Source organism: Pogoniulus pusillus, chromosome 26, assembly GCF_015220805.1.
Source record: "Pogoniulus pusillus isolate bPogPus1 chromosome 26, bPogPus1.pri, whole genome shotgun sequence".
NCBI classification, from domain to species: Eukaryota; Metazoa; Chordata; class Aves; order Piciformes; family Lybiidae; genus Pogoniulus; species Pogoniulus pusillus.
In genome coordinates, this window is record NC_087289.1 from 19,056,215 (window position 1) to 19,056,426 (window position 212).

The window sequence follows — 212 nt, forward strand, 5'->3', positions numbered from 1 at the left end:
CAGAGCACGCAGGCACGGACAGGCTCCACAGAGAGCTGTTCGGCCATGCTGCCACACAGCCCTCCCATCCCTGTGGGGAAGAGCCTCCACACCACAGCCTGTCTCCGAGATGCTACCAGCTCCTCCAGGGTGATCCAGCAGCTGCCAACCACAAGCAAGAGCTTGGTGGAAGCCATGTGCTTTTCATTCTGAACAAACACACATTCTACATA